The sequence below is a fragment of the Lutra lutra genome, chromosome 2 (genome assembly GCF_902655055.1).
Source record: "Lutra lutra chromosome 2, mLutLut1.2, whole genome shotgun sequence".
NCBI classification, from domain to species: domain Eukaryota; kingdom Metazoa; phylum Chordata; class Mammalia; order Carnivora; family Mustelidae; genus Lutra; species Lutra lutra.
In genome coordinates this window covers 10,874,115-10,890,783 of record NC_062279.1, presented here as the reverse complement: position 1 = coordinate 10,890,783, position 16,669 = coordinate 10,874,115, and positions in this window count along the sequence as shown.

Below are 16,669 nucleotides of genomic sequence, written 5' to 3'. Positions count from 1 at the left end.
AATCCAGTTAAAGGAGATAAACTACTCCTGTGAGCATGTCAGGTAGACGGGTTAAGGGAAAAGACACATTCTTTGAATTTTTAATATTAATTACATTAATTGATAATCTATTTTATAGATTGGGTAAAAGTTCGTGGGTACAGTGAGATTGCTCCGTTTCCCCTAATTCCCTGCTCTTATGTTAGCTTCAAAACTTGCTGTGCTAGCAGAAAATCAAAACAAAACAAAGCTATCCAACAGAGGGAACATTGACTTAGAGAATCAAGGGTCAAGGGCATCCTGTTACTCACTATCTCCCCCTCGCCACAGGTTGCAGGAAGTATCAAGTATCTAGGTGCATATCAAGTAACCTTTTCAAAGTTAGCATGACTGAAGCCAGAGAATCCTCTGAGGTACTCTTCTGTGTTCTCACAGGAGACAACCAGGTTTATGACGCTGCCGCAGCAGCTAACAGAATCATCAGCAAAACCCACTGAAAGGGACTGTTAGCAGTTGAGAATTGTGGAATCCTCAGGGTAACTCGGTGGAGGAGAGGGAGGGGAAAGAAATGGGCAGAGAGTGAGAACTTAAGGGCTCTTGAGCTCGACTGTGTTGGTTCTGAGTTTCTATATCTGTCAGTTGTGGGGCTGTAAGATGTAAGGGCTCCAGTAACCCCAAACAAACCACAAATCTACAAAGAAGGTGACATACTCAAGCCCTCTCCTCTTTTAATAAGTCCATTGTGAGTAGCTTTTCCTTTATTATTGGAAAACAGGATGCTTTGGTTGATCTCCAGATAAACCATCTAGACTGTATTTGGGGGGAAAAATCTTAGCAAGAAAATAATCTCATCTTTAAACACTGGAATCCCAAGCACTGTGCTACATGCTTGTGTCCTGAGAGGCATCTGAGAAATGAGTTGGAATTTGTATCAACTTTGTCATGTTCACCTAGGTCCTCCACTCATTCAGTGGAATGGATTGCTGCATAGGTCACCCACACAACTTAGGCTAGCTTTTATTTTTAATCTTTTTTGACTGGGCATGTTTAGTTAAGGGTTTTTTTTTTTTTTTTTTTTATAAACATATATTTTTATCCCCAGGGGTACAGGTCTGTGAATCACCAGGTTTACACACTTCACAGCACTCACCATAGCACATACCCTCCCCAGTGTCCATAATCCCACCCCCCTCCCAACCCCCCTTACCCCATCAACCCTCAGTTTCTTTTGTGAGATTAAGAGTCACTTATGGTTTGTCTCCCTCCCAATCCCATCTTGTTTCATTTGCTCTTCTCCTACCCCCTTAACCTCACATGTTGCATCTCCTCTCCCTCATATCAGGGAGATCATATGATAGTTGTCTTTCTCCGATTGACTTATTTCGCTAAGCATGATACCCTCTAGTTCCATCCACGTCGTCGCAAATTGCAAGATTTCATTTCTTTTGATGGCTGCATAGTATTCCATTGTGTACATATACCACATCTTCTTTATCCATTCGTCTGTTGATGGACATCGAGGTTCTTTCCATAGTTTGGCTATTGTAGACATTGCTGCTATAAACATTTGGGTGCACATGCCCCTTCGGATCACTACGTTTGTATCTTTAGGGTAAATACCCAGCAGTGCAATTGCTGGGTCATAGGGTAGTTCTATTTTCAACATTTTGAGGAACCTCCATGCTATTTTCCAGAGTGGTTGCACCAGCTTGCATTCCCACCAACAGTGTTGGAGGGTTCCCCTTTCTCCGCATCCTCGCCAGCATCTGTCATTTCCTGACTTGTTAATTTTAGCCATTCTGACTGGTGTGAGGTGATATCTCATGGTGGTTTTGATTTGTATTTCCCTGATGCCGAGTGATATGGAGCACTTTTTCATGTGTCTGTTGGCCATCTGGATGTCTTCTTTGCAGAAATGTCTGTTCATGTCCTCTGCCCATTTCTTGATTGGATTATTTGTTCTTTGGGTGTTGAGTTTGCTAAGTTCTTTATAGATTTTGGACACTAGCCCTTTATCTGATATGTCGTTTGCAAATATCTTCTCCCATTCTGTCAGTGGTCTTTTGGTTTTGTTCACTGTTTCCTTTGCTGTGCAAAAGCTTTTGATCTTGATAAAATCCCAATAGTTCATTTTTGTCCTTGCTTCCCTTGCTTTTGGCGATGTTCCTAGGAAGATGTTGCTGCAGCTGAGGTCGAAGAGGTTGCTGCCTGTGTTCTCCTCAAGGAATTTGATGGATTCCTTTCTCACATTGAGATCCTTCATCCATTTTGAATCTATTTTCGTGTGTGGTGTAAGGAAATGATCCAATTTCATTTTTCTGCATGTGGCTGTCCAATTTTCCCAAAACCATTTATTGAAGAGGCTGTCTTTGTTCCATTGGACATTCTTTCCTGCTTTGTCGAAGATGAGTTGACCATAGAGTTGAGGGTCCATTTCTGGGCTCTCTATTCTGTTCCATTGATCTATGTGTCTGTTTTTGTGCCAGTACCATGCTGTCTTGATGATGACAGCTTTGTAATAGAGCTTGAAGTCCGGAATGTGATGCCACCAACTTTGGCTTTCTTTTTCAATATTCCTTTGGCTATTCGAGGTCTTTTCTGGTTCCATATAAATTTTAGGATTATTTGTTCCATTTCTTTGAAAAAAATGGATGGTACTTTGATAGGAATTGCATTAAATCTGTAGACTGCTTTAGGTAGCATAGACATTTTCACAATATTTATTCTTCCAATCCAGGAGCATGGAACATTTTTCCATTTCTTTGTGTCTTCCTCAATTTCTTTCATGAGTACTTTATAGTTTTCTGTGTATAGATTCTTAGTCTCTTTGGTTAGGTTTATTCCTAGGTATCTTATAGTTTTGGGTGCAATTGTAAATGGGATGGACTCCTTAATTTCTCTTTCTTCTGTCTTGTTGTTGGTGTAGAGAAATGCAACTGATTTCTGTGCATTGATTTTATATCCTGACACTTTACTGAATTCCTGTACAAGTTCTAGCAGTTTTGGAGTGGAGTCTTTTGGGTTTTCCACATATAGTATCATATCATCGGTGAAGAGTGATAGTTTGACTTCTTCTTTGCCGATTTGGATGCCTTTAATTTCCTTTTGTTGTCTGATTGCTGAGGCTAGGACTTCTAGTACTATGTTGAATAGCAGTGGTGATAACGGACATCCCTGCCGTGTTCCTGACCTTAGCGGAAAAGCTTTCAGTTTTTCTCCATTGAGAATGATATTTGCGGTGGGTTTGTCATAGATGGCTTTGATAATATTGAGGTATGTGCCCTCTATCCCTACACTTTGAAGAGTTTTGATCAGGAAGGGATGCTGTACTTTGTCAAATGCTTTTTCAGCATCTATGGAGAGTATCATATGGTTCTTGTTCTTTCTTTTCTTAATGTGTTGTATCACATTGATTGATTTGCGGATGTTGAACCAGCCTTGCAGTCCTGGAATAAATCCCACTTGGTCGTGGTGAATAATCCTTTTAATGTACTGTTGAATCCTATTGGCTAGTATTTTGGCGAGAATTTTTGCATCTGTGTTCATCAAGGATATTGGTCTGTAGTTCTCTGTTTTGATGGGATCCTTGTCTGGTTTTGGGATCAAGGAGATGCTGGCCTCATAAAATGAGTTTGGAAGTTTTCCTTCCATTTCTATTTTTTGGAACAGTTTCAGGAGAGTAGGAATTAGTTCTTCTTTAAATGTTTGGTAGAATTCCCCTGGGAAGCCATCTGTCCCTGGGCTTTTGTTTGTTTGGAGATTTTTGATGACTGTTTCAATCTCCTTACTGGTTATGGGTCTGTTCAGGCTTTCTATTTCTTCCTGGTTCAGTTGTGGTAGTTTATATGTCTCTAGGAATGCATCCATTTCTCCCAGATTGTCAAATTTGTTGGCGTAGAGTTGCTCATAGTATGTTCTTATAATTATCTGTATTTCTTTGGTGTTCGTTGTGATCTCTCCTCTTTCATTCATGATTTTATTTATTTGGGTCCTCTCTCTTTTCTTTTTGATAAGTCTGGCCAGGGGTTTATCAATCTTATTAATTCTTTCAAAGAACCAGCTCCTCGTTTCGTTGATTTGTTCTATTGTTTTTTTGGTTTCTATTTCATTGATTTCTGCTCTGATCTTTATCATTTCTCTTCTCCTGCTGGGTTTAGGGTTTCTTTCTTGTTCTTTCTCCAGCTCCTTTAGGTGTAGGGTTAGGTTGTGTACCTGAGACCTTTCTTGTTTCTTGAGAAAGGCTTGTACCGCTATATATTTTCCTCTCAGGACTGCCTTTGTTGTGTCCCACAGATTTTGAACCGTTGTGTTTTCATTATCATTTGTGTCCATGAATTTTTTCAATTCTTCTTTAATTTCCTGGTTGACCCATTCATTCTTTAGAAGGATGCTGTTTAGTCTCCATGTATTTGGGTTCGTTCCAAATTTCCTCTTGTGATTGAGTTCTAGCTTCAGAGCATTGTGGTCTGAAAATATGCAGGGAATGATTCCAATCTTTTGATAATGGTTGAGACCTGATTTAGGACCAAGAATGTGATCTATTCTGGAGAATGTTCCATGTGCACTAGAGAAGAATGTGTATTCTGTTGCTTTGGGGTGAAAAGTTCTGAATATATCTGTGATGTCCATCTGGTCCAGTGTGTCATTTAAGGCCTTGATTTCCTTGTTGATCTTTTGCTTGGATGATCTGTCCATTTCAGTGAGGGGAGTGTTAAAGTCTCCTACTATTATTGTATTATTGTCGATATGTTTCTTTGATTTTGTTATTAATTGGTTTATATAGTTGGCTGCTCCCACGTTAGGGGCATAGATATTTAAAATTGTTAGATCTTCTTGTTGGATAGTTCCTTTGAGTATGATATAGTGTCCTTCCTCATCTCTTATTGTAGTCTTTCGCTTAAAATCTAATTGATCTGATATAAGGATTGCCACTCCTGCTTTCTTCTGATGTCCATTAGCGTGGTAAATTCTTTTCCACCCCCTCACTTTAAATCTGGAGGTGTCTTCGGGTCTAAAATGAGTTTCTTGTAGGCAACATATAGATGGGTTTTGTTTTTTTATCCATTATGATACCCTGTGTCTTTTGATTGGGGCATTTAGCCCATTAACATTTAGGGTAACTATTGAAAGATATGAATTTAGTGCCATTGTATTGCCTGTAAGGTGACTGTTACTGTATAAAGTCTCTGTTCCTTTCTGAGCTACTACTTTTAGGGTCTCTCTTTGCTTAGAGGACCCCTTTCAATATTTCATGTAGAGCTGGTTTGGTGTTTGCAAATTCTTTCAGTTTTTGTTTGTCCTGGAAGCTTTTAATCTCTCCTTCTATTTTCAATGATAGCCTAGCTGGATATAGTATTCTTGGCTGCATGTTTTTCTCGTTTAGTGCTCTGAATATATCATGCCAGCTCTTTCTGGCCTGCCAGGTTTCTGTGGATAAGTCTGCTGCCAATCTAATATTTTTACCATTGTACGTTACAGACTTCTTTTCCCGGGCTGCTTTCAGGATCTTCTTTTTGTCACTAAGACTTGTCAATTTTACTATTAGGTGACGGGGTGTGGACCTATTCTTATTGATCTTGACGGGGGTTCTCTGAACCTCCTGGATTTTGATGCTTGTTCCCTTTGCCATATTGGGGAAATTCTCTCCAATAATTCTCTCCAATATACCTTCTGCTCCCCTCTCTGTTTCCTCTTCTTCTGGAATCCCAATTATTCTAATGTTGTTTCGTCTTATGGTGTCACTTATCTCTCGAATTCTCCCCTCGTGGTCCAGTAGCTGTTTGTCCCTCTTTTGCTCAGCTTCTTTATTCTCTGTCTTTTGGTCTTCTATATCGCTAATTCTTTCTTCTGCCTCATTTATCCTAGCAGTGAGAGCCTCCATTTTTGATTGCACCTCATTAATAGCTTTTTTGATTTCAACTTGGTTAGATTTTAGTTCTTTTATTCCTCCAGAAAGGGCTTTTATATCTCCCAAGAGCGTTTCTCTAATATCTTCCATGCCTTTTTCGAGGCCGGCTAGAACCTTGAGAATCGTCATTCTGAACTCTGGATCTGACATATTACCAATGTCTGTATTGATTAGGTCCCTAGCCTTTGGTACTGCCTCTTGTTCCTTTTTTTGTGGTGAATTTTTCCGCCTTTTCATTTTGTCCAGATAAGAGTATATGAAGGAGCAAGTAAAATACTAAAAGGGTGGCAACAACCCCAGGAAAATATGCTTTAGCCAAATCAGAAGAGATCCCAAATCGTGGGGGGAGGGAGAAAGGGGATAAAAAGAGGTTCAGAAAGAAAGAAAAAAAAATTAAAAAAAGAAAACCAATAAAGAAAAAGTATAAAAAGGGAAAATATATATATATATTAGATAAACTAGTTAAAAATGTTAAAAAAGAAAAGGGTAAAAGTTAAAAAAATTTAGCAGAAGAAGAAAAAAAATTGAAAAAGAAAAGAAAAAAAAATTAGTTTAACTGCAAGGCTAAAGAGTCATGGGGAGAAAGCCATGAGTTACGTGCTTTGCTTTCTCCTCCTCTTGAATTCCGCCGCTCTCCTTGGTATTGAAACTACACTCCTTGGTAGGTGAACTTGGTCCTGGCTGGGTTTCTTGCTGATCTTCTGGGGGAGGGGCCTGTTGTAGTGATTCTCAAGCGTCTTTGCCCCAGGCGGAGTTGCACCGCCCTTACCCGGGGCCAGGCTGAGTAATCCGCTCGGGTTTGCTGGGTTTGCTTTCGGGAGCTTTTGTTCCCTGAGCGCTTTCCGTAGAGTTCCGGAAGACGGGAATGAAGATGGCGGCCTCCCAGTCTCTGGCCCAGAGGAGCCGAGAGCCCGGGGCCCCACTCCTCAGCGCGCCCCCAGAGAACAGCGCCCAATGACTCCCGCCACCCTGGCCTCCGGCCGCGCTCCGAGCTGACTGAGCCTGCGACTGGTTCAAGGTAACCCCGAGCTGAGAGTCACTCCTCGGCTCTGTCTCTGTAGCCGGCTTCCCCGTTCTAATACCTGTGAGCTCTGCGACACTCAGACACCCCCATTCTTCTTTGACCCTGCGGGACCTGAGGCCACGCTGACCCCGCGTGGGCTTCACCCTGGTTAAGCCTCTGGAGCAATGTCCCTCAGCGGAACAGACTTTTAAAAGTCCCGATTTTGTGCTCCATTGCTCTGCCGCTCACCGGGAGCCGGCCCCTCCCCGCACAGTCTATCTTCCCGTTGCTTTGGATTCACTTCTCAGCCAGTCCTACCTTTCAGAAAGTGGTTGATTTTCTGTTTCTAGAGTTGCTGTTCTTCTTCTCTTCGATCTCCCGTTGGATTTGTAGGTGTTTGTAATCTTTAGATAAGCTATCTAGCTGATCTCCCGCTACCTGAAGTAGTCTCAGCTGCTACTTCTCCGCCATCTTGCTTAGTTCTGAAATAGCTAATTTTAAAAAAGATTTATTTATTTGAGAGACAGAGGGAGACAGAGAGGGATCACAAGCAGAAGGGAGGAACAGAGTGAGAGGGAGAAGCAGACTCCCTTGCGGAGCAAGGAACCCAACATAGGATTGGATCCTAGGACCTTGAGTTCATGACCTGAGCTGAAGACAGACACTTAAATGTCCGAGCCACTGACTGAGCCTGACAGAGCTAAGCGCCCCTGAAATAGCTAATTTTTATCTTGAGTAGCCTGAAGGAGTTCACAAAAGATTTCCCTTCCTTTGTTGGTAGAGTGCTCTACGCACCAGGTAAAGATTAGTTCTGGTCTTTGTGCCCTTATGGCCCACAGTCACAAAAGCCAGCCTTATACAAAGCACGAGTGGCATACTTTTATTTTGGTCAACACCTTATTTCTGGTCAGCTTGCCTCATTTTCAATTGTGGCTCTCCCACTCCTTAGCTGCCTGACTCAGGTCAAGTTATTCACCCTTCCCGTGCCTCAGATTTCCTGCCGATTAAAGGGGGAATAACCGTACCTCATCCTAGTGTTATTGTGAACATTAACGCGAGATATACCGTAAAACATGCCTGACAGAAAAAAAAAAACTCATTAAATATAAGTTGTTGTGGTTGCTGTTGATATGACTATGCCATCATTATTATGGCATTTAGTGTCATGTCCTATTTTTTTTTAAAGATTTTATTTATTTATTTGACAGACAGAGATCGCAAGCAGGAAGGGGGGGGGGAAGCAGACTCCCTGCTGAGCAGAGAGCCCAATGTGGGGCTCAATCCCAGGACCCTGGGATCATGACCCGAGCCCAAGGCAGAGGCTTTAACCCACTGAGCCACCCAGGCGCCCCCCACATCCTACTTTTAAAGGCACCACAGTGAGTTTGTTCTCACCCTCTGGGAGAGACAGTAATTTTTTAGGAAGCATGGGTGGGGCATTTTCAGTACTCCTAATCGAGTTTCTGTGAAGGCATTATTTTGTTTTCATTTTTATTTTATTTATTTTATTTATCATTTGGTTTTTAAATACGAGTTATAAATCTTTGATTGATAAAGCTATTTAGGTAAGTTGTGAAATCGGATGCTTGATACGTACTGTTTGTCTTATACTTTCAAGACAATTGTGGTATTAGTAACACCAATAAGGAAGGGTTGCTTATTGAGTTTCAGCCAAAGTTCTGCTGTCTCAATATGTGGAATTTTGGCTTGTTTATAGGGACATTTTTTTTTTAATTTAAATTTTATTTTTTATAAACATATAATATATTTTTATCCCCAGGGGTACAGGTCTGTGAATCACCAGGTTTACACACTTCACAGCACTCACCATAGCACATACCCTCCCCAATGTCCATAACCCCACCCCCCCTCTCCCAGCCCCCCTCCCCCCATCAACCCTCAGTTTGTTTTGTGAGATTAAGAGTCACTTATGGTTTGTCTCCCTCCCAATCCCATCTTGTTTCATTTACTCTTCCTATAGGGACATTTTTGAGCAGAACTCTGCTACGGCTCATTGGTCTGTGATGATCTGTACATTCGTCATTCCTGTTTCTCTTTCAGTTGTAATTATCTATGTGTATGTCTGTCCTTGTGTTCATTTTTATTTCACACTTTTCTTTGCCTTTGTATATATGTGAAACGACGCAACTTGTTTATACTAGAAGGTCTTTGTGAATTATTTGTATTTACGTAAGCAATTTGATATTTTAAATTTTGTTTTAAAATAAACTTCCTATTTAAAAGAACAGTTTTTAAAACAATAATTTATAATATATTCTCTCACCAACTTATCAGTTATCAGTTTCGTATTTGAATGTTTACAAATCCAGTTTTTTTTTAACATTCAATATATCTCAATTATAGTGTCTATCATTCTAAAGAGGACTAAGAAAAAGTTCTAAGTAACAATACTAACTCAGGCTCATGACCTGAGCCGAAGGCAGAGGCTTTAACCCACTGAGCCACCCAGGTGCCCCTATACTTTTCTTTCAAAGAGTTATCTTACATATGGAATTTCTCTCTCTGTCAAATAAATAAATAAAATGTTTTAAAAAAAGTAAAGTATATAGAAAATGGATAATTTTCCTCATTCATGAAGAATTGATTTTCAAAAGAATGTTGACCTAAAGAATTTTACCAAGAAGAAATAGCATAACTTGCGTTTCTTGTTACTAGAAGCACTTACTTACAGAGCAGAATTCGTCACTTGCTACCTTAGAATGGAGTGGATCACACAACTCTGTCATTTATACCTTCTTACTGGAAAGTAAACTTAGGCATGTTTATTTTATTTTATTTTTTAAGATTTCATTTTTTATTTGACAGAGAGAGAGAGAGATCACAAGTAGGCAGAGAGGCAGGCAGAGAGAGGGAGGGAAGCAGGCTCCCAGCTGAGCAGAGAGCCCGATGCGGGGCTCGATCCCAGGACCCTGGGATCATGACCTGAGCTGAAGGCAGAGGCTTAACGCACTGAGCCACCCAGGCGCCCCTAAACTTAGGCATGTTTAAAGGAAATAATTCAATATGCCTGTAGATGAGAAACTTGGTACGTTTCCTAGAATACCAAAATTGATACGTTTTAATATTCATAGGAGTATTAATCACATCTTGAGTTTAGAAATTGCTATTATTTATGTTAAATATACTTATTTTTTCAACTGAGTAAAGGAAATTTATACTGATTAACAAATGTTCAGTGAATGTATCTAATCAAAACTTGTTATTAAAGTCCTGCAGCATGTTACTGGAGAAAATCGGAAAATAATCGTCAAGCTACAATGTGTTGCTTAATCTCAGGTGTAGACTATTCTTTGCATTTTTGCTTGTTACTTTGGTAGGAAGTGGAAACCACATGAAATTTTGTGACATAGAAATCCTGCAAACTCAATCATTTTAGGAACATTAGATTTGTAGTATCAGCATGATTGTGACTATATGCAGCAACAACATAAAAGACGTCGAGTAGATAAAATTTACTATTACTGACTTCTAAAATAAATTGTTATTGTATTCTTACCTCAATTCCATGGCAGTGTTATTTTCCCAATATCATGAGAAGAAAAATTTAGTTTCGGGAAGATTGAGTAATTTGCCAAAGTAATAGAAATAAACACCTTTCAAAGCTGAGATTTGAACTCAATCCATTCTGGCTTTGAAGTCTATATATCTAATCAATACAAACATTCTGTTATTGCTCTACACATCAGGTGTTTTTTAAGGAAGCATTGTTACAGTATTAGTGCATTGTAGAAGACATTGAGGATATGGAAGTAGATTTATTAAATACATTAAAACCTCATAATACTTCGACTTGGTAATAAAATAAAGCTTATTAAGGTGAATGAAATAATGCACTATGTTATATTTTTTGTTGTTTCTAAAGGGCAAAAGGAAATTTCCTTAAATATTATAGAATCAAATTAGTATTGAGTGCCATTTAAAAAAAATCAATATTTTGTCCGTAAATTTACTATCATATTAAAAATTTCCTGCAGCTCAGTAGATGAGGCTCATTGTCACCAGACTCTTTTTAACGTATCTGTGAGTTTTTATAGCTCAAATTACCTATTTAGACTGAGTTCCTACTTAGAATTGGTCAAAATTAAAAATTCAATAAATGTTTTCTTCTTTATTTCAACTTTAATTTTTAATATGTTCTTTCTTTCCATTCACTATTCTTGACGATATTAATAAGCAGTATTGTAATTATGATCATGTATGATTTATAACTTACCTATGATATTTTATCTTCAAGCCTGTAGGCTTAGTAGTATATCTTTATACCTGAAATGCAATAATAAGATGCAGGATTTGTATTCATAAACATTTGAGTGGCGTGGGGTAAGCCATTTAATCTTACATATCAATTACTGATATGATAATTGTTCCTTAAGTTCTTCCTATTCCAGTAGATACAAGGTCATTTAGAAGGATTTGGTCTTAGCTATTTTTTAAATCTTTAAAACAGTACCTGGCAATTTGTTGGTTTACTATAAAAACATTAATTTAAATGAATGAATGTCTCCTGTAAACATTAACAATATGTAACATAACCTATAAACTTTAGAAATACATAATATAATATAAATAATTATACAAAAAGAGAAGCAACTTTAGAGGGTGAAGACTGCTTAAGATTCTCTTTCCCTCTCCCTTTGGCCTCCCCCTGCTTGTGCGTGTGCCCACTAGCTCTCTTTCTAAAAAAACAGAAAAAAAAAAAAAAAACAGAAGCAAACCTAAATAAAAAAAAAAAAAAACTTAGATTCATGAGTTACCGATTTTAGAAAATTGCTGAACTGAAGTATTATGCTAGGAAGGGGTAGAATAACTTACTTTTGTTATTCCTAGAAGCACTAATGATGGAATGGATTTAGTTATTTGTTACATACAGTCTTTCCATGAGATATAAAGATGTGCTGAAATGTGAACATTTCCTAGTCCAAAAGCTTATTATCAATTAGTAAAAAATTCAGAATATATATATATATTTTTCAGTGACTAAAGTTCTGTTTAGATTCCAAGGACATTCCATGGAAGTTTATTGTCACAATGCAGCCGGAATGTGTTCCTACTGTGTTTTACCCAGGCCAGTGATTGAAGTCAAGAAATCCTTGATTCTAATCTGGTGACAATCAAGCCAGCAGAGGAGGAATCCCTTTAGTAGCTAATTATCATGAACAAAACAGGCATTTATCATTAACACGAATAAGCATAAATGCAGAACCTCTAGTGAGCCCAGTTTATGCTTTGCATGGATACCACAGGACTCTAAAAATGACTGGGCAATGAGAAACCATGGAAAGTGATGGGAAAATTTATGATTATTGGGCTTTAAATGTTTTTATCACAACATTAAAAACTCTTGCTCTAGGTTATAAATGTGTAGAAAATAGAAAAAAAATCATAAAACTAATATCATACAGTACACTATAATTTAAACCATTAGAAGCATTGAGAGGTAAATTTGTTTTTATAAAATCTTTATTTTTTAATATTTTTATTATGTTATATTAATCACCATACATACAGTACATCATTAGTTTTTGATGTAGTGTTTTAAGATTCATGTTTATGTATAACACCCAGTGCTTCATGAAATATGTGCCCTCCTTAATACCCATCACTGGGCTCACCCATACCCCCACCCCCTTGCCTCTAAAACCCTCAGATTGTTTCCCAGAGTCTCATGGTTCTTCTCCCCCTCCAATTTCCTCCCCTTCGATTTTCCCTTCCTTCTCCTAATGTCCTCCATGTTATTCCTTATGTTCCACAAGTAAGTGAAACCATATAATTGGCTTTCTCTGCTTGACTTATTTCACTCAGCATAATCTCCTCCAGTCCCATCCATGTTGATACAGAAGTTGGGTATTCATCCTTTCTGATGGCTGTGTAATATTCCTTATCAAGAGTAGTTGAGGGGTGCCTGGGTAGCTCAGAGGGTTAAGCCTCTGCCTTCGGCTCAAGTCATGATCTCAGGGTCCTAGGATAGAGCCCAATTGGGCTCTCTGCTCAGCAGGGAGCCTACTTCCTGCCACCCCCCCCACCGCTGCCTGCCTCTCTGCCTACTTGTGATCTCTCTCTGTCAAATAAATAAATAAAATCTTTTTTAAAAAAAGAGTAGTTGAATGATGCTTGCTTTGCTCCTCATCACAGAATTTACAATATGAAATTGAACAATACCTGTATTTGGCAAACTGCCCTACCTTTTTTTAAGTATGGATAAGCTTAGAGCACTTCATCTTTTGCATTTTCAATGTCATGAAGTATTTCTGAGAATTCCTTTAATAGGAGGGATTTTGCCAGCATCCCTTCCTGTGGGCCATCTTCAGTTTTTGTGTTGTAATCACTTTTCTCACTTATGTTGATCCTCACGTTACTAAGTTCCTCTGGCTACACATCCAGCCTCTCTGAAGGGGCAGCAGGGCCAACATTCCAGGGGCAGCTCTTTCCTTTATAACTCCATTTCAATTCAGGCATTATTACTTATCTTTTCCTTGCTGCATTTTCTGCTCTGTTGGTCAAATTCTCTCTTTTGATTATCCATTTTTTGTAAAATATCATGGGGGATACTAGGGTGGCAACACAGCTACAGACTTTGCTGCTTGGGCACCCACTGAACGACAGATTCATGGTGACCAATCACAGGCAGACTGAAAGATGTGAGGTGATACTTCACTTACCATGATGTATACCTTGTGATTTATGTCGTGACTTGAGGAGCCAGCTATAAAGTTGGTGCTTTATACAATTCTAGTAGTTAATATGTCATGGTAACTGAAACTTGAACCATGTTGGTGGGAGGACCAGAGATATTTCACACAGACCATGACAAGTGGAATGTATACATGTATCTCTGAATTATCCAAATCCAGGACCGTATGTAATTATTATTCAAATATATGAAAGCTACTGATTTTCTCTATCAGTTTTATAGTCTGCTACTTTATTGTTTGTTTAGTTTTGGATATTCTCCTAGGTACCGTTGGGTTTTCCAGGTAACTATTTGATTAACTGCATATGGAGATTGTACTAATTTTAGCATTTCAAAACTATTTTAAAAAATTGTCTTATTATGCTGATTAATTCCTTCAATAGAACATTAAACAGTGGTGAAGAAAGTGGACATTCTTTGCTTATTTTCACTTCAGCAAAGATGCAAACAGTGGCTTCCCATGAAAGACGATGTTGGCATAGCATCTGCCAAGGAAGAGAGCAAGATGCTATTGTGAATGCGTAATGAGATTAAGTACCCTTTCAGCAACTAAGGTGATCATATAGCATCTGTCCTCAGATACCTTTATGAGGTGAGTTATGGTAAAACCTTTTAAAATATCAAACTATCCTTATAATCTAGGAGACAATAACATTTGGTCATAATGTATTATATTTTTACAAGTGAAAAAAATTTTTTACCAATATTTATTTCAAATTCTTATTTTGAAGTTTCTAAGAGGAAAGTTCTGTAGTTTATTTTCTGTATATTGTAGTATTTTCACATTTAGATGTCAATGTCATACTAACATCATAAAAAAATTTTGGAAGATGTTTTCCTCTCTGCAAAGTTTAGTGAGCGCTGAAATTATCTGTTCCTTTAAAATGGAACAATTTTCTTTTAAAGTGTCTGGGCCTAGGCATTTTTGCAAGGGTTGTTTGAAATTTTTTTTCTACACCTGCTATTGTCATTGGTTTCTTCTTCTTCTTCTTTTAAAAGATTTTATTTATTTATTTGACAGAGAGAGAGATCACAAATAGGCAGAGAAGCAGGCAGAGAGAGAGGGGGAAGCAGGCTCCCCCCTGAGCAGAGATCTCAGGACACTGGGATCCTGACCTGAGCTGAAGGCAGAGGCTTTAACCCACTGAGCCACCCAGGAGCCCTGTCATTGGTTTCTTCAGACTACCCGTATCTCATAAAGTCATGCTTGGTGAATTATGTTTTTTCAGACTATTATGTATGTCATCTACAGTTTCCAATTTATTTGCTTTGAATCATAAAACATAAGGTATTAAGATTTGCTTTATTTTATTTTCATTTTTTATACTTTGGTAGCTATTTCTCCCTCACTTTTTCTCATTTCTTATTGTATTTCTCTGCCTTTTTGCTGCTTCTCCTTCTCTCTCTCTTCACTTTTTTATATTGTTCAAATGTGGAAGTCTACTGAATTTATTTTCTTCTCCCATTTTACTGTGATAAGACAGAGACAACATAAAAATCCCTATCCTAACCACTTTTAAGTGTACGGTTAACTGGTATTAGGTACATTCACAGTGTTGTGCAGCCAACCCAGCCGTCTGTTTCCAGAACTGTTTCCGTCTTGCAAAACTGAAACTCGGCATGCAGTAAACAATAACTCTTCATTCTCTCTGGCTTCCCCCAGTTGGCAACTGCCATTCTACTTTCCCTTTCTATGATTTTGACTAATCTAGGTACTTTATATAAGTGGAATCATACAATATTTCTCTTTCTGTGATTATTTCATCTCATTTAGCATAACATCTTCAAGGTTCATCCACGCTGTGGCATATACCAGAACTTTCTAGCTTTTTAAGGTTGTGTGATATTCCACTGTAAGTATAATACATTTGACAGTGTATTGTACGATGTACAAAGCTGCTCCTTTAACAGGTCTAACTCCACTTCCTATCAGTTACTAATGTCACAAAATTTAAATTTTGTGTCCAAAAACATAAACTAATAACTTTTAATGAAAGAGTCTCTTAAACCATGTAGCAAACAAAAAGTCGAGTTGCATACTGTTGTTATAATAATGTTAGCTTTTATACTTGCCCGTGTACTTGCCCTTACTGCGATCTTCACTTCTTCAAATGGCTTCAAGTTACCATTTAGGGTCCTTTCATTTTAACTGGAGGATTCCCTTTAGCATCTGCTGCAGGGCTGGTCTAATTGTAACAAAGTCCGTCAGCTTCTGTTCACCCGAAGGACTAATTTTGCTAGACCTAGGATTCTTGGTTGTTAGTTTTTTTCTTTCTTTTGGCACTTTAAATATACATGCCCACTGCGTTCTGAATTCCCAAGTTTCTGATGAGAAATCTGTTCTTCATTTTATTGAGGATCCCTTGTATGTGAGGAGTGGTTTTTCTCTTGCTGCTTTTAAGATTCTGTCTGTCTTTGGTTTTTGACACTTTGGTTATAATGTGTATAGCTGGGGGTGTCTTTCCGTTCTTTTTACTTGGAATATGTTGAGCTTCATGGATGTTTATATTCATGACTCAACAAATTTACAGAGACTTCAGTCATTATTTCTTCAGATATATTCTCTGCCCATTTCTCCTTCTCCTCCCCTCTGGGTTTCCCTCAATTCATTTATCGGTGGGCTTGGTGGGATTACACAGATCTTTTAGACCCTGTTGTCTTCCATCTTCTTGTTTTATTCCTTCTTTCTGCTCCTTAGACTAGAAAAGTCTACTGTAATTTTCAGCTCCAGAATATCTTATTGGTTTCTTCTTAGGCTTTCCATCTCTTTATTGATATTTTCATTTTATTCATAGATCATTTTCTTGACCTTTTCATGTCTTCCTTTAGTTCTTTGTGTAATTCAAGACATTGTTTTAAATAGAGTCTGTCGCTACTAGATCTGTCATTTCATAGTATGCCTTGTGATTTTTTTGTTGAAAACTAAAGATGTGAGTGTAATAATGTGGTAACTCTGGAAAATCAGATTTTCCCTTTTCCAGCATAGTTTCTGGGATTATTTTTGTTTGTTTTGCTTTTGTTTGTTTGATTGTTGTGGGTTGTCTCTGTGATGATATCGGACTGATGT